The following is an 18,203-nucleotide window of genomic DNA, read 5'->3' as shown; positions in this document are numbered from 1 at the left end:
AGGTTAAAAGTCACTGGGTGATGGGGGCACAAGTTTACAAGCCTATGGCTAAGCTAACTCCTGTTAACCCGTTAAAACAAACTAGGATTCACTACAATCCTTGTATTTCATATGGAAGTGGGTCCAACCTCCTCAGAGGTCACAAATGCCAAGTGTAGCAGGTTACATCTGCCTGGTATTTTTTCTCAAGTCCAGCATTTTTCTTAGGAAGGGTGGGTGAGGGTCCAATTTAGTAGACTTCGCCATACTGTGCATGTAGGACAACCTATGACACTCCTAGTGCCTTTCTGGCCAATGACGTAAAGGTACCCAAGCCCTGCGCTGACTACATTTGCTGTACTTCCTGTTTGCTTGTGGTGGTGCCTCAATGGCCTGGGGCACCACATACATTTATTAGGGAGTATTGGGGGTGAGGGGCTACAGAATGGCAGCAGCTACCATTGCTAGTACAGAATACATTTCTTGCCTTTGGTAGAGCTCTTTCTCGTAGAGACTATATACCTGCAGAGGTCTGACCTTTTGAGTGTTCCCCAGGCATCAGACTGGATCTGGAAACATTTCTATACTACGTCTGCATGCTGGAAGGTGGTGCAGTGTGGCTCCACACTGACTGTGTTCTGCTCTGGAAATGACGTGTAGGGCCTATACAGGTGTTACTCTTGTACACTGATGTCAGTTGCTTTCAAGACTGGAAAGCATGCACACTGATGTCAGTTGCTTTCAAGACTGGAAAGCAAAGTGCCTCTCCCAGCAGACTTGGCTGTCCAAACAACAGTGCTTTATTAATGTATGAAGGAATGCCCATGTACCCACCTGGCAGATGTCTGGGACAGGAACTCTGCGTGTTAACACAGTGGTAGCAGCTTTGGCCTGGTGGAATGGGCTTGCAGGTCTTCTGGAAGCTGCTTCTTTGCCAATGCAAAGCAAATCTTAAAGCAGAGAACAAACCAGTAAGTAGGTATGCTTTCTTCCCAGTCTTTTCTTTTTTCACTTAATCAAACCCAAATAAGCTGCCCATCCACCTGGTGGTCTTTTGTACTAATGGTATAGAAGATGAGCGCACTTTTGGGGTCCAAGTGGTCAAGTCTCTTCCTCCTTAAAGGGGTGAGGTGAAGCATAGAATGCGGACAGGGTGATGATCTGACCGGCGTGGAACAGCGACAGAACTTTTGGTAGAAAGGATGCCCTAGTAAGAAGGACCAGCTTATTGAGGAAGGTGGTCATGGTGTATGGTGGATGAAGACACAGGGCTTGAAGCTCACTCACACATGCTGAAACAATAGCAATTAGGAACACAGTTTTGACAGTGAGGAGCCCTAGGGGACTGCTGCAGAGTGGCTCTAAAGGAGTACACAATAAATAAGTATAGATGACGTTGAGGTCCCACTGGGGCATTACAAAATGAGAAAGGGGAAACACCTGGCTGCAAAGATATCAACTACCACAGGAGGGAGACTGAAGGCATTCAGCTGGCACGGTTCAATCTCCATGCACCAAGATGAAAACCGCGAATGTCAGAGTGGGGAACCAGACCTTCCTGCTGCAACAGACGATCAACCCCCGGAGGGACATCCTGATAGGACTGATGCTCAAGCCCAGGAGTTCCAGGTACAATACTCTCTGTTCCCAGTTTGAAGTCACTAATATGACTTAGGCCCGGTCTGACCTGATCTTTATGAAAGGCTTTTGTCAGGGAGAGCATTAGAGCAGGAATGGTATCAGCAGAAAGGTGTACAGGAGTCCTAGGTTCTTCCCGAGGCGGAACACATCTCTGGGCGAGAGACTTCCTTGAAATTCCAAGACACAGAAATGCTCATATTGCCCATTATTGGTAGTAGGGAACAGATCAAACCCAGGTTCTCCTTATGTGAGAATATTTTGCCTTTGGGTGAAGCTGCTATTCGTGATCTTTTAGATGCTGGCAGCTGAGCTCCTCAACCTTGGCATTAAATGATCCTGCCAGGTGGTTCACCACCATCAAGATTTCTTGGCAGTCCAGCCATGCCCATAGGTGCAAGGTCTTCTGGCACAGGATCAGTGACACCTCCTACCATGTTAGTTGCAGTACCACATGGCAGTGGTGTTGTCTTTGAGCACCTTTACCAGCCTCAGTAACAAGGGTGAACACCAGGGAGGCACTGGTGAGACAAAAGAGGGGCACAGCATATGGGAATGCGCCTCTCCCTCCAGAAACAGCAGGTTGGGCGGATGGGCCAGGGGGCCGGATGTATGGAAATAGGTGTCCTGCAGGTTCAACGCTGCCATCCACTCTCCAGGGTCGAGGGTATACTAGACCTGGGCCAGTATGAGCATCTTCAATTTCTCCTTTTGGAGGAAGGCGCAGATCAATAAGACCTCCGTCCTTCTTGGACACCAGAAAGTAGTGGGAGTAACAACCATGTCCTGCTTCTGGCACTAACCCCCTCAAAACAGGGCCTTTGGCCAAAAGGACTTGTACTTCCAGCTGCAAAATGGAGAGAATGGTACTCCATTTTACAGCAGGTCAGTCGTTGGGTGGACTGTGGAAGGTGCAGAAAAGAAAAGAGGAAGGGTAAGGAATAACCTTTGCAGACAATCTGCAGTACCCACCTGTCCGATATGATCACTTATCAATTGGGACAGAATCAGTGGATTCAGCCTCCTACTGGGTGGCAGTGGACCTGCAAGGGTACACTGAAGAGGTTTGGCAGGTGGGGCTTTTGGAGTGGGTTTGGGGGGAGAGGAACTGAGTGGACGCCAACATTGGCTGCAGGGGGCACCCCTGCCTTTTCCACAAAACTGCTAGGTTCCCTGCTGGGGTAGAATCGGTTGGTGGTAAGGGTAGTCAGGGTCAAAGCCACAAAAGGAATGGTGGAATTGTTGTGGCTGGAGGGCCTGGGTAGAAAAAGCCAGAGTGGGGGCCCTACTCTCCTTTAAGCATTCAAGGGCAGAGTCAGCCTTGTCTCCAAGCAAGCGAGTCCCATCGAATAACATGTACATCAGGAAGGACTGGACAACACCAGAGAACTCAATCGATTGCAGACACGCATGCCGATGAATGGCAACGCTGATGCTTATAGCTCACTTAAAGTTAGTGGTGTTCAAGCCACAATGAATTGTGACCTTGGCCTCTTTATAACCATCTTGTGTCACCTATTAAGGAACAGGGCAAAGATCTTCTGGTACACCAGCAACGACGTGTGCCACCGAATCCCAAAGGGCATGAGTTTAGCATCCCAGCAAACTGCAGGTGTTGAATGATTGCAGAACCAAACGGGCTGATGAGAAGAGGTATTTCCAGAATGTCTCCACAATCTTTAATTCTCCGTCTGGGACAGCAGCAGGAAAATTGTTGGGGGTTGGTTCAGCTGGCAGAGCCTGCACTACAAAGCTCTCTGGAAGAGGGTGCTGTGACAAAAAAGCTAGGTCATCTGGAAAAGGGTGATGGCACCTGGCCATTTGTCTGTTAATTGTAGGGCCAGTGAAAGGCTTGGCACAAGCACCTAGAAGGGCATCTGTCAGGGCCTTACTGAAAGGGAGGAAGGGCTCAGAAGCAGTCTAACCCGGTTGTAGGACTTGTATCAGAATGTTTGGTTTCACCTCCATGGTGGAGAGCTGGAGGTCAAGGACTTCAGTTTCCCTATGCATAACAGGAGGAAGATTCTTCAACAACTGGGCAAGGAGAAGAGAAGGTCTGTCCCTGGGGAAGTATTTAGCCCACTAGCCTCCTGAAGATCTTCATACCGATTATCTACGGTATAGAGCTGAGCGAACTCATCACCTCGGTCATAGCCATTGGTATAGCCTGTGCCATAGAGTGAATATAATGAATGTTGCCTGACCTGTGAAAGTTTGAGTGGAGGAACTGGCGCCTCAGTCAGATTCAGCGCAGTGTTGGTCGAGTTCGGATCACTGTTGATAAGGCATCAGAGAAGACCAGCGGGACTGCCTCTTTTGGAGGCCTTTGGATGCCAGGTCGACATACTGGGCCTGATGAAGGTTTCCGCAGCATATAAACTGAAGGCTAAGACAGAAGTTGCTCAAAGTGTCCAGCTGGCACAGAGGACAAATCCACCAGCAGTAATCCAGGCTGAATGCTTCTTGGCTCTGTGGGACCCAAAAGCGCACCAGGGGGAGTTGGCATTGACCCGAATAGCCGGATCATAGCTATGTGCAACTCTTCATTCTGATGTGGCATGGCTGAAGGCCCTGGAAACTCTGGTTGTGCTCCAACCAGCTGTGGAATCTGCTTTGAAGGGGAGTGGTAATGGCCTCTAGAGCAGCTCTGCCAACTCCAGTAAAAGGAAAGTGACCAGGATCAAGCCTTGGAGTGGCATCTTCTTGTGCTTGGTGACAAAGTTTTGCTTTGCATTCCCTGATGGCCTCGAGTTCACGGACGTGCAGACGCTGCAGGTCTTGGAGTCGTGGCATGGACCAAGACACCACAGGCAAACTTGGTGGAGATCTGCCACAGGCATCTGCTTGAGACAGTCCTTACAGGGTTTAAAACCTGTTATCTTAAAGGGACACTAAAAAAACAATTTGCAAGAAGAAAATCTAGGTATGGGTCTCAGAGATGAGAGAAGTTCCAAACCTGCAATTGGTGGCACTGAAACAAGGGAACCAACATCAGCACACAAAAGTGACACCTATACAGGTCCCACATATCATTTCCAGAGTGGAAAGGCATCAGTGCCACCTTCTGGCACACAAGTTATGATGGAAAACTTTCCCTATCAAGTCTGGCACCTGGGGAATACTGAAAAGGCGCGGTATCTGCGGCTAGATGTCTCTGTCAGAAAGTCACCATACCTCGCCCAGGGGACAGAATCCCTGACCACAGGAAATGTTTACCATTGTTTTAGGCACTAGGAGGGCTTGAGCTTTTACAATGGGGCTCTATAGGGAGGGTCCCCTTGTGGTGGGGGTTCCTAGGTCTGCAGTGGCAGTCAAGTGTTAATAAAAGAAAGACTATACTTTGTAGGTCTTGACTTCAAAATGTTTTATTTAAAATGTTGTCCGTAAAACATTTAGTGATTGCCCTTCACTAGGACTACTATCCACACTGAAATAAATGGTGTTTAGTAGAGAGAAAGAAAGAGAGAACGAGAGAAACAAAAAAAGAGGGGAAAAAGAAAAGAGAAAAAATAGAAAAAACAAAGAGAAACAAGAAAGAAACGAAAGAAAAACAAAAACGAAAGAAAGAAAAACAAAAACGAAAGAAAGAAGAAAAAGAGAAAAGAGAAAGAAAGACAAAGAAAAAGAGAAAAGAGAAAGAAAAAGAAAAAGAAAAGAAAAGATAGAAAGAGAAAAAGATAGAAAGAAAAAGAAAGCGGAATAGAGAAAGAAAGAGAAAGGAAGAAAGAAAAAAGAGAAAGAAAGAAAAAGAAGGAAAGAAAGAGTGGAAGAGAGCAAAAAGGAAGTGGAAGAGGGGAAAAGAAAAAGAAAGTAAGAGAAAGCGAAAGAAAGAGAAAGAGGGAAAAAGAATGAGAAAGAAAGAAAAGGAAAGAAAAAGAGTGAAAGAAATAGAGAAAGAAAATAGAAAGAAAGAAGTGAAAGAAACAAAAAGAAAGAAAGCGAAAGAAAGAAGAGCGAAAGAAAGAAAAAAGAAAAAAGAAAGAAAGCTAGACCGAAAAAGGAAGAGAAAGACAGAAGAAAGAAAGAAAGAGAAAGAAAGAAAGAAAGAAAGAGAAAGAAAGAGAAAGAAAGAAAGAGAAAGAGTTTTTTTTTTTTTTTGGTGTGACAGGAGTTAGCTAATGTGTATTAAACATGGCCAAGCACTAGGAAGGAAGAGGAAAGATGTTCAGAAGCAACCTCATGCCTTATTAGGTGTGGTGTTATATGCCAGTGAACTGGGATTTGTAGCCCACTCTACTTCTTTAAACTGCTCTGCTTTGCTACTTTGACAAAGTGACGTGCTACAATAGAGTACATAGTTCCCAATAAAAAGACAATTGTGGGCTTTTGATTAGTGAAGGGGTCATATCTTTTGCAACTAATAACCTAGGGCCAGATGTAGCAATATTCCGAATTGCGACCTGCAAATTGAGAGTCAAAGCGACTCGCAATTTGCGAGTCGCACTTCGGAATGTTGGATGGTGTTCCTGACACCATCTGCGACTCACAAGGGAGTCGCAAAGGCCCACCTCATGAATATTCATGAGGTCGGTTGCAAGTTGCGTCCCCCTTGCGAGTGGCGGCATTCACAGAGATGGTGGCCTGCTGCGGACAGCAGATCACCATGTCTGTGACTGCTTTTAAATAAGCAGTTTTTTAAATGCAGCCCGTTTTCCTTAAAAGAAAACGAGATGCATTACAAAAACGAAAATGAAACGTTTTTGTTTCATTTTTTCAGAGCAGGCAGTGGTCCATAATGTTTGCAGTGCCATTCACAACTGGGAAGGGGTCCCATGGGGACCCCCTCCCTTTTGCGAATGAGTTAGCACCCATTTGAAAAGGGTGCAAACTGCGATTGGTTTGCGACCGCGGTCACAAAGCAACCCTGCCTTGAACTGCGATTCGCAATTAGGAAGGGGACACCCCTTCCTAATTGCGACTCGCAAACCCGTTTTGCGCATTGCGACGTGCAAACAGCTTTCTACATCAGGCCCCTAATTTCTTACAACCTTGAGAAAGTTAATTTACCCACTAGCAATAAAGACGGGTGGTAGCATAATTTCCACAGTATGCAATGATACAGCAGGATTACACATCCAATGGCATCTGCTAAACTAGCATCAATTCACACAAAATTATCTTCTGACAAGATATCAAAGACTAAAACAAACTAGTGTTGCTCAACAACCCAGAAATGATTGTTTTGGATCACTCCTTCAATCTAGGCATCATATAACCAATTTGCTGTTTCATACTCCTGCTGTGGACATACTCTAGTTAAGTGAGACCCTGTTTAACCTACACTAAAGTAGGTCAAAAACTAGGATAAGGTGTAGGAAACTGGCCATTATGGGAAGAAACCTATATTCAGGTGACATTCTAATCATAAATCTGTTTGGTATGGACAGCAATACTGAATTGAAATTCAATTGAACTTGCAGTTATATAGCACTTAGTACCCCTGATGAGGCGCTAAAATCCCTTAAGGTGAGTAGCAAGCTACCTGAGAGCCTAAAATTAGTGGTCAGTCCATTAGTTATTGTGGTCCGTATTGCATGCTGAAGGAAACAAATTAACACATTTACCCCAGTTTATTTGCGGTACATTATGGACTTAGGCATGCTCATTAGAGGGAGCTATAAAAGAAGCAAACAATTTTAAATAAAGACTTTCACACAGGCAGGCATGAGATTTAAAGTAGTTTATATCTAGAAGAGGCATAAGAGGGAAACAAAGGTGAATTCAAAATAGATTGAGGAGGGAAATAGTAATTTAACGTCATTTTCATTCACGAGTAAGGAATATAGCAGGTGGAGGTTGTTGTGACAGCATGCAATCTGTGAATATAAAACCGTGAAATAAACACTTAAATTCTTCTGCAAAGGAACATGGCTTTTGAAAGATGTGGCAGATGCTTTCCTCACTGCAAAAAGCATGCCTAGTGCTTGCTAAGAACCCATTACCAGCGACGGTGAAGCAGTAGGACATTGAAGCACATTTCAGTACTCATAACTACAATTTGACCAACACAACCATTGCCCCACTGTATGCCATGGTAGCAACAGAACCTTGAAAGACTACTATATGTACCTAGTGCAGCAGTATATTCAATCCCATAAACTGAATTAACTTGAATATTGTTAGTTTATCCAAATCATTTTACACCATACATAAACTACAACATAAACTACACATCACCACTATCTTAACCCCTTGGGTGCCAGGGGCGTAACGGTTATGTCCTGGGCAGCACCGAGCACCCCCCTCCCTCCCCGAGGGCCTCCCACCACCCTCGCATGGGCAGGGATAGAAGGGGAATCGCTTCCTCTTCCACCCCTCCCCGTCCCGCCATCTGACAGAGCGCGATCGCGTGTTGACTTCATTAGAGCCCGCCATTGTGCTGGATGCCATTTGCTTCCAGCGCGAGGAAGGCGAAACAAGGTAAGTTTCTTCTGCTGCGGCCGGGAGGAATTTTTAGTGAAAGGGGCATCGGGGGAAAGGAAAGGCCTTTCCTTTCCCTCGATGTATCTTTCAGAGTCTCTGCTGCCCGATCACGAGCAGGCAGCAGGAATGCACACTAGAAACCAAGGATTTTGTTTATTTGGGTCAATTTCTCGACAGGGGAGTGGCCCCTTAGGATGGGCCGCTCCCCTAAGGATGCATAATGTTTATTGCCGTTTCTGCCCTCCTTGGGGGCAGATCAGCCTCTTATTTTTAGGCTGTTCTGCACCCAAGGGGGGCAGAAGCCACTGGGACGCCAGGAATTGTTTTTGTGTGTGTTTGTTTTGTTGGAAGGGGGGGGGGGGGGGGGTCGGAACTTGGGCAAGGGTCATCGCCCAAAGGGGGCAAAACACTGTTGGGCAGTTCTGCCCCCCCTTGGGGGCAGATCGGCCTATTTTTGTAAGGCCCATCTGCCCCCAAAAGGGCAGAAACAGTGTGTGGGGGTGGCCCATTGGGCAAGGGTGGCACCCCAAAGGGGGCAATATATTGTATGCCATTCCGGCCCTCCTTGGAGGCAGATCGGTTTACTTTATTAAGGCCCAACTGCCCCCAAGAGGGGCAGAAGCTACTGGAAGCCAGGGAATGTTTTTGTGTGTGTGTTTGTTGGGGGAGGGGGGGGGGGGGCCTTGGGCAAGGGTCGCTTCTCTCAAAGGGGGCAAAGCACTGTTCAGGAGTCCCCCCCCAACCTCCCCGGGTGCAGATCGGCCATTTTCTTTTTTTTAGGCCCATCTGCCCCCAATGAGGCAGAATCAACTTAGCACCAGGTATCTAGTGTATGTGTGTGTGTTTTGTGTGGGGGGCAGCCCTTGGGCAAGGGTCGCTCCCCCAAGGGGGTGCAATGTATTTTATGTCTTTAAACCGTTCGGCCACCAGCCACTAGACAGCAGGGAAAATTTCTAAATGTTTGGTAGCGGGTGTTTGTCAACTGGCAAAGTATTTGCATGTGATTATAATAGTTTATTTCTCCTTTTTGTTCTAGTTCAAAGCTTTTGCTTCCTTTGCTGTGACTCCTTGCGGTTTTGGCAGTGGTTGACCTGCAGTTGGAGTAGTTGCATGTTTTAGGTAAGAAAAAACAATTGACCTCAAAGGAGTATGCATGAATGACATTTTCGTAAGTGGTCTACTAAATGCAGGATTGTGTGTGAAATTGTCCTTAGATTTGTGCACAATGATATTTGTTTTGTCATGTCTAATTTTCTTTTCTTTTTTTCTTTTTAGTAGGATATCATTGGTGACTGCTGTGTCTGTGCAGAGTAGTTGCTGGTGAGTCTAGCTTTTTCAAGCAAGCGAGTGGTATAGTTTTTGAGTACATAACTCTTTGTATAAAGCCACACTTTGTTTATTACTTATTTTAGACAGTGCTGGCTGTTGTTGGGAATCCATTTGTTGTTAGAAAGGATCATGGCTAGCCACAGGGTGACCGCTCAGCATGCTTTTTGAGTTGTTTTCTGATCATGATTATGAGACTGACTCTGCATCTGAGGCAGAGGAGGAAGAGAGAGATCTGGCAGTACATTTTCTGCCCAAGAGGGACCTACTGAGGAGGAAGCCACACTCAGTGCAGATGAAGGTCCTGTTTTAGAGGAGGACACTGATGTGCCAATAGTGCAGTAGCCTGGGGCTGAAAGGTTTCCCATTGGAAGACCTGAACTCTGGATTGCATCAAACATGGAGCAGCCACAGTTGCCTGCCTTTAGTGGTCTCCCAGGGTGTCGAGTGAATATGGAAATCCTTTTGCCTGTCAATTTATTTAAGTTATTTATGGACAGTGTATTTTTGGTTGAGCAGACTAATTAGTATGCGGAACAGTATTTGAGGGACAACGCTGCCAGACTTAAGTCACAGTCTAGAGCTACCCAGTGGATTCCAACAAATCTGGAAGAGATGAAAACGTTATTGGGTTTGACTTTTTTGATGGGTTTGATAAGGAAGCAGTCACTGGCTTCTTATTGGTCTTCTAGTCCCTTGATGGCAATGGCTATATTTCCTGCAACCATGACTCATAATCGGTATTTGCTTCTTCTTCGGATGCTGCATTTTGTTGACAATGCTTTAGCCTTGCCACTAGAGCACCCTGATTATGACAGTCTTTTCAAGATTAGGCCTATCCTTGTTCACTTTGTAGATCGGTTTTCAGAGACTAAGTGCCAGGCAAAGAAATAAGTGTGGACGAGTCTTTGGTCCTGTTCAAGGGTCATTTGGTTTTTAGGCTGTATATTCTTAACAAGAGGGCACGGTATGGAATTAAATTGTGTATGCTCTCTGAAAGTAGTACAGGATATGTTTAAAATTTCCGGGTCTACACTGATAGAGATTCCAGTATTAACCCCGCTGGATGTCCGCCCACTTTTGGAGTTAGTGAGAAAATTGTGTGGGAACTTGGTAGACGACTGTTTAACAAAGGTCACCATTTATATGTAGATAATCGTCTACACTGGAGTGCAGTTGTTAAAGGAATTGTTCAGAGTGGACACTGTTGCTTGTGGCACAATCTGCTCTAACCGGAAAGGCAATGCAAGTGAGCTTGTCTGTAAAAAACATGAGAAGGGACACTGCATTGCCTTGCGGAATGAAGAGCTGCTAGCTCTGAAAATTGCAGACACCAGGGAGTTCCACATGCTAACTGCCATCCATGATGAGAGTACTTCACCTGTGGCTGTTTGGGGTAAAGTTGCTGAAGTGTGCAAACCTGTGTGCATTTTAGACTACAATAAGCACATGGGTGGCGTTAATAGAGTAGATCAGATGTTGAAACCTTACACTGCTGTTCGTAAGTCCTACGTTTGGTAAAAAAAAGTTGGCAATCCATTTGTTTAAATTTAGCAACTTTTAATGCTTTTATTTTGTTCAAGGATTGTTCCCCTTGAGTCAAGAATGAAATGTGTTAAATTTCAGGAGTCCGTGATAGAGAACCTTGTTGTGGATAAACATGCAAGAGTTCCTAGTGTAGCAGTGGTGGAGGATGTGTCTACATTGAAAGATCGCCACTTTCCTGATCAGATCCCTCCCACTCCCAAAAAAGACTTTCCCGCTAAGAAATGTAGAGTCTGTGCCCGAAGAGTTATCCAGAGGGAGACTCTGATGTACTGCCCTGATTGTCCTTCAAAGCCTGGGCTGTGTGTGGCTGGCTTTTTCAGGAGCTACCACACCAAATAGAACCTTTGGGAAATACCACAATCGTATACAGTCTGTTTTATATTTTCATATTTTCAGTTTCACAGTTGGCAGTACTGTCATGTATTTAGTTACAGTTTTGTACTTATTTATAATTAGATAGTGCTTTCTTTGTTGTTAAAACAAAAAAAACAAAAAAAAGGAAAAAAAATGATATTGTGTACGTGGAGTGGCGCTTGGCTGGGGGTGTGCATGGAGTAGTGCTTAGCTGGCGGTGTAAATAGTGACTTGCTGTTGGCCAGTGCAACACACTGCTAGCCACACCGCTAGCCACATCAGTCCACACACTCCCATCAGCTGGTGCGATTGCTGTCAGGCATGTGAGCGTATGAAAATGATGGGCTCTTGAATGGCGCGGTCTGTTGTAGCGAGTGTTGTAAAGTGCTGGGCCTGCGGCTGGCGACGTGAATGGTCTTGTGCATGTCATGCATGAAAGGTGTGTGAATGGACTTTAGATCAGCTGGTGCCTTGACGCAGATTTACAGCTCACGAGCTGTAAATCACTGGTTCCGTTTTTTGGCCATTCAGTTATTAACAGTCTGTTTTTTTATTTTTGTGAAATATCTTTTTAATAAAATTTTATCTACTGAACCATCACTCACCCTCGTGCCAAATCCAACCAGTATGTGTGGTACAAATGAAAAAAACCCTGCTCTGCTGTAATCAGGTGTCAAAGCACACCCGTCACATGTTAGGTGTCCCGGGTGGGACCCCGATGATGAAGCATGGCACCAACTTGGTTGGTGGGGGAGGGTCTTTTTAACATAACCTAAGTGAATTTCTTTTCACAATTTTAGTCTTTGGAACATCACAGAAGGACGTGTACACATCAAAATGATCTATTACAAAACAACCTGTTTTTCGGGGGGGGGGGGGGGGGGGGGGGGGGGGGAAGGGGGGCGATTTTTGGTCCCAGTTGCAACAGTCATCTAGGGAATCCTACCAAACCCAGACATTTTTGAAAACTAGACACCCAGAGGAGTCCAAGGAAGTGTGGCTTGCGTGGATCCCCACACATTTTCTTACCCATACTCCCCCTGCAAACCTTAAAATTTGCTTAAAAAAAGCATATTTTCCTCACTTTTCTTTGTAGGATCACTGCGCCGGCTCACATTTCCTACCACCCAGCATTCCCCTTAGTCTGCCAAGTAAAATGATACCTCACTTGTGTGGGTCCCCAAAGCAGAGTCAGCCTAAAAATGTATTAAAAAAAATTGTGCTTATCAACTCGCTGTGCTATCCCCTCATACTCTACACATTTTTGGCCTTTTTCTGTTGTAGGCACCTGGGCCATCCACACAAGTGAGGTATCATTTTTAATCGGCAAACCGAGGGGAACATTGGGTGGTAAGAAATTTGTACCGGCACAGTGACCCTACAAAGAAAAGTGTGGAAAATGTGATTTTTAATTTTTTTTATTTTTGTTTTTAGCTATATTTGAGATTTGCTGAGGAGTCTGGGTAAGAAAATGTTAGGGGATCCACGCAAGCCACATCTCCCTGGACTCCTCTGGGTATCCAGTTTAAAAAAAATGTGTGGGTTTGGTGGGTTTACCTAGATGACTGCCGACCCCAGGACCAAAAACACAGGTGCCCCCCAACCCCTGGAAAAACAGGTTGTTTTGTAATAGATCATTTTGATGTGTCCACGTTGTGTTTTGGGGAATTTCCTGTCGCGGGCACTAGGCTACCCTAAAAAATGAGGTACCATTTTTATCGGGAGACTTGGGGGAATGCTGGGTAGAAGGAAGTTTGTGGCTCCCTTCGGATTCCAGAACTTTCCATCACCGAAATGTGAGGAAAATGTATTTTTTTGCCGAATTTTGAGGTTTGCAAAGGATTCTGGGTAACAGAATCGGTTGAAAGCCCCACAAGTCACCTCATTCTGAATTCCCATAGGTGTCTATTTTTCAGAAATGTCCAGGTATGCTAGGTTTCCCTATGTGCTGGCTGAGCTAGAAGCCAAAATCCACAGCTAGGAAAATGTGATGTGTCCACGTTGTGTTTTGGGGCATTTTCCGGTTGCTGGTACTAAGCCTAACCACACAAATGCGGTACCTTTTTTATTGGGAGACTGGGGGGAATGCTGGGTGGAAGGAAATTTGTGGCTCCTCTTAGAATCCAAGTCACCCCATCCTGGATTCCTCTAGGTGTCTAGTTTTAAAGAATGCACAGGTTTGGTAGATTTCCCTAGGTGCTGCGGAGCTAGAAGGCAAAAGCTAGGCACTTTGCAAAAAACAGGTCAGATTTCAATGTAAAAATGTCATGTGTCCATATTACATTTCCTGTCGCTGGCATTAGGCCTACCCACACAAGTGAGATACCATTATTATCGGGATACTTGGGAGAACACAGAAAAGTAGAACAAGTGTTATTGCCCCTGTATTGCTCTACATTTTTTACTTCCAAATGTAAGACAGTGAGTAAAAAAAAAAAAAAAGAAAGAAAAAAAAAAAAATGATGTCTGTTTGACAAATGCCCTGTAAATCACATGCTAGTATGGGGACTCCGGAATTCAGAGATGTACAAATAACCACTGCTTCTCAACACCTCATCTTGTGCTAATTTTGAAAATACAAAGGTTTCCTTGATACCTATTTTTGACTCTATATTTTACCAAATAAATAAAGCCAGTATACAATGAAAACCCATTGCAAGGTGCAGCTCATTTATTGGCTTGCGGTACCTAGGGTTCTTGATGAACCTATAAGCCCTATGTATCCCCGCAACCAGAAGAGTCCAGCAGACGTAACAGTATATTGCTTTAGAAAACCTGATATGGCAGGAAGAAGTGAGAGTAAAACGTGGAGAGAAATTAACCTGTCCCCCAGAAAGAAATCAATGCTACTTCGCAGGGTCTCTAAGTTATCTCTCATACCAAAGTAAAGAAAACATCACTTACTAACACAGATGATCATTCTATCAACAACTTTTTCAAAATGTTCCCACTCCAAGAAATACACCAAACAGATCTCTACACACAATGACAAAAATCAATTCTATTCATACCACCTTCGTTCCAGAAAACAACTGAAGTTTACCACACTTGCTTCAGGTCCCTTTTAAGGCTAACAATATCAACATCAACATCCAACCCCATATCCTATCAGCTGGCAAACACCCTTGAAATTCATAATGTGAGAGGAGTCTTCACAACCTAGATGCACTTGGTACCCATGCACCTGCTCCAGAATTGCCTCTTGAGGCAGCGGAGATGAGCAGAAGAGCATTGGGAGAATCTAGTGTCTAATGACCAGAGTGCAGTGCCCCCTCCTTTGATAGAACAGCAGCCCTTTCTAGATCAACTTCCAGATGTGATCACCACCACCAAAGTCTCTTATGGTGCGGTGTTCTCACCTGCACGAGATGAGAAGGCGCCTGGGCCAGTCAGTATCGGGGGATCACAAAGCGCCTGGGCCAGTCAGTACCAGGGGGATCACAAAACCTATGTGGAGCTGATAGCCATCATTCTAGCCCTCAAAGCATTCTTCAAACTCATCTGGGGCAAGACGGTCCTAATGAAGGCTGACAAAATGGCAGACATGTATCACATCGTAAAATGAAGTGGGGTGTTGTTCACGCCCACATCTCTCTAGACTGGCTGAAGAGATTTGAAACTGGACAACCCGCAACAAGCAGTCAGCTGTTGGTAAAGCCTGTGCAGGGCACCACTTTATGGACCTGCTCAGCAAGACACATTAGTAAGTCCACAAGTGGAAACTCCCCTGCAACCCCTTCCCTTCTCCAATTCCCTCACAAGTACTTTCAGCATTGGGGGTACCCTTACCAAATACCCGTTTGCCCCACCAGAAAACACAAAATGCCGAAACTTTGCCTCAAGATAACTGCAGCCTACGTTCAAGGCACTATAGATGAACTGGTCAAAGATATTTGCTTATGCTTTTCCACCTCTCTCCTCATCCAGTACATAGTGAAGATGAGGTATGTGATCCATGACTCTCACCCTAGTGGTACCGGCAGGCAGGCAGCCCTGGTATTTGATGCTCCTAGAGATGTCAGTCAATCCCCATTAGAAGCTTTTGCTGACGCCAGGCCTTCTCACTCAAATCAGGGCCAGCTCAGACACCCAGATCCCAGACAGCTGAACATTGCGATCTGGCCCCTGAGTTCCTAGAGTTTGGCTATCTCAAACTTCGGAAAGAATTAATGCTTATCCTGTACGAGACTTGAAAGTCCACTACACTTGCCTGTTATGCAGAGAACATGGGAGAGGTTAATGTGGTACTAAACCTCTAAACAGTTAGGCCCTTTTGAGGTTTCTGAGCAGGAGATGGTCACCTTCTACAGCTATTCAGAGCAGGCCTTGCCTACACTTCCATAACCTTACACTAAACTGCAGTTGCTGTGTACTTACAGAACACACGCAACTCATTGCTCAAAGTCCCATTCTTTACATCTTTGTGGAGGATCATAAGAGGGTAATAAGCCAAACACACATCTCAAGCACCTGTGCGGAACCTGAATGTCATCCTCAAATGACTCGTGATCCCTCCCTTTGAGTCACTACACTTGTGTGATCTACAGTTCTTGCATTAGAAGGTACCCTTCCTAGTTGCAGTCACCTTCCTGAGACACATTAGTGAGCTCCAGGTTCTTAAAATACGGGACCCATTATGTAGGTTCACAAAAATAGGACAGTTATCCAAACAAACCCCAAATTTCTTCCTAAAGTTGCATCACCTTTTCACATGAACCAGACCATTGAGCCGCCCACCTTTTTTCCCACAACCAGAGTAACAGAAAGGGCCCTTCAACGCTGTTAAAGAGGCTGGTAAAGTATTATATTTAAAGAACTAAACCTCTTAGGAAATCAAATCCACTTTTTTGTAAACTCCTCCAAAATCTCCAGACGTCATACATCTTTAAAGCAAGCATTGCAAGATGGATCATTAAGTTCTTCAACCCTTGATATGCTAAAGCCAAGTGCGCTCTCTTGTGCCCCTGAGAGCCTACTGTACACACAAGAAAGGGGAGACCCTAGACTTTTTTGGGCAATATACCTTTAACTGATATGTATAAATCTGCTACTTGATCACTGCCAAGTACCTGCCCCAAACATTTTGTAATTCTACCACGTCAACAGAATTTACTTGGCCAACCTGTCCTTGGAAAATTTTTGTAAAAATCTGCATCATCTGCTCACTAGCGACCTCTTTGGAGAGGAACTGCTTTATAGTCCATGCAGAGCATCTGTATCTATAGTCACACATTCTAGGAATGGAAAATGTTACATTCACATGCACCCACACTTCTCCACAGAAGCCATAGAGCTTTAGATATCTAGTTTAATGTCTTGACTATACACAGCACAAACTGTTTTCTACATTGCTCTCCACTTACACCATTTGCCCGTTGAATAGAAAAAAATCTCAGGTGGAACAAGTGTACATGGGCATTGTGGACTAATGGGGGAGTCACAACAGGCCTTGCAACTCGAGACATCTTCGGAACATGTTGCAAACTTATGTTAAATTATAATTATATACAATTTAAACTATTTTAAATACATTAACATTTACATTTTGTTTAAAATTAATCAAATGAAACTTAAGAAAAAATGTAGTTGACATTAAGCGTGTTAATAAAATGTAGTACATGATAATTAAATATAAAAATGAAAGGAGTGAGTTTTAAAAAAAATCATAATTATAAGTAATATATTTTCTTTATTATTTATTAAACATGTACTTTGTTGAGTTATTGTGCTGTAACATTTGTTTATTAGTTCTAGGTTAAAAATAATTAAAGTTAATTTACATTTGTGTTTTACATTAATATATTCTTACGTTTTTTCGTAGTTAAACTTTATTATTTTGCCCTATTCTTTAGTATAGGGAGATCACCTCCACAAGGGTGAAGACCTCCACCTAGGTGTAAAAATCTATTAGATGTTACTTTACACTTGTGAATCATGTTTTAAAATACTCTACCCACTGATTTGAGGGGGTGGAGACATGTAAGTCTGCACCTAATAGTAGATATAAACTCTGAAAGATGAATAGCAAAAAAAATGTACATTTACTACTAGATGCAGTCATACATTTACACATGAGTAAATATACTCATGTAAATTTACCTTCTCGAATATGGCCCTAAATGAGCAATATCACAGCCAACAGGCTTTCCTCCAGTGATTGTAAGATGGCGGGTATGGAGGTTGGAGTACAATTGCAGAGGAGGCAGTAGCCCATCTGAATCGGGCCCACTTGTCCGATGTTATGGGCTGTCAGTGGTGGAAATTATGGTGGATTCTGCCACCAACAGGATGCCCATGATCTTGAAGGGAAAGATTAGGAGGGCTTAGAGGCTGCAGCTGCCAAGGGGGTGGTGGTTGTAGCAGACCGCTGGCTAGCCGACCCATGGGGTCGATAAGAACAGTGTCCTCACATAAGCTGGGAAGTGTGCATGAGACAGTGGCTGGGATAGGGTTGAACCCTCCTTCCATAGTCACTAAAGGAGCGACAGGCAGATTGGGGTTGATACAAGCAGCTGAGAGGCCCAAAGACTTGGCTGTAGCCCGCGAGTCCTTAAAGCGCTCCCATGCAGATTCTGCAGAGTCTCCGAAGAAATGGTTGCCATTAAAGGGCAAGTCCATGACGGAAGCCTGGTCATCCCCTGAAAAGCCAGATGTTCTCAGTCAGATGTGGTGACTGAGCACCACTGTCATAGAAACCACTTTGCCCAGCAAGTTGGTTGAGTCTAAACCACAGCGAATAGTGAACTGGGCTGCTTCTGACCAGTCCTTGATTGCTTGGGAGAGAATGGCCCAGGCCTCCTCTGGGATCTGTAGCAGCACCTGCGCAACCGTATCCCACAGTGTGTGGGAATAATAGCCCAAGCAGCATGCAGTGTTCACTGACCATAATGCAAGGCTGGTAGAAGAAAACATCTTCTTATTGAGGCTATAACGCC

General features: G+C 44.6%; 1 protein-coding gene across 2 annotated transcripts in view; it reads right to left on the bottom strand.

Annotated features, from left to right (window-relative positions):
• ALDH18A1 (aldehyde dehydrogenase 18 family member A1) overlaps positions 1 to 18,203 on the bottom strand; it is a 284,510-nt gene that overhangs the window by 107,906 nt on the left and 158,401 nt on the right. The gene's annotated exons all lie outside the window — the stretch shown is intronic.

The sequence above is a fragment of the Pleurodeles waltl genome, chromosome 6 (genome assembly GCF_031143425.1).
Source record: "Pleurodeles waltl isolate 20211129_DDA chromosome 6, aPleWal1.hap1.20221129, whole genome shotgun sequence".
NCBI lineage: Eukaryota > Metazoa > Chordata > Amphibia > Caudata > Salamandridae > Pleurodeles > Pleurodeles waltl.
This window is presented reverse-complemented; position numbering and strand designations above follow the sequence as displayed.